Source organism: Penaeus monodon, chromosome 28 (genome assembly GCF_015228065.2).
Source record: "Penaeus monodon isolate SGIC_2016 chromosome 28, NSTDA_Pmon_1, whole genome shotgun sequence".
NCBI lineage: Eukaryota > Metazoa > Arthropoda > Malacostraca > Decapoda > Penaeidae > Penaeus > Penaeus monodon.
The window spans coordinates 25,849,072-25,849,456 of NC_051413.1; positions in this window are offsets into that span (position 1 = coordinate 25,849,072).

Here is a 385-nt window from a genome sequence, read left to right on the forward strand (position 1 = left end):
CAACCACCGTCCTGTGAACTTGGCCTTAGTATCACCAAAATGTTCACTCATTTCATAATTTTTATCTTATCCAATCTAGATTTTTTTTCTCTAAACCTCTATCTTCAATGTTAACTAAATAAATAAACTTACAAGTATGGATTCTCCTTTTATTATGGACCCAAAAGCATGAAGTAGAATTAAGGCTTGCAGAAATATTAAAGAGAAAATGTGTCACAAGATATATTTACAAAAGTCTGCCACAAATATATAGTTACATAACTTACCCAGAAACAGAATAAGGTGTTACATGTTACAAATATTATTATATTTTTAGTGTTTGGTAACTCTCATCTTTCACTTGCTTGCACTATCTTGATCATAAAGTGGCCTGCTACATCACATC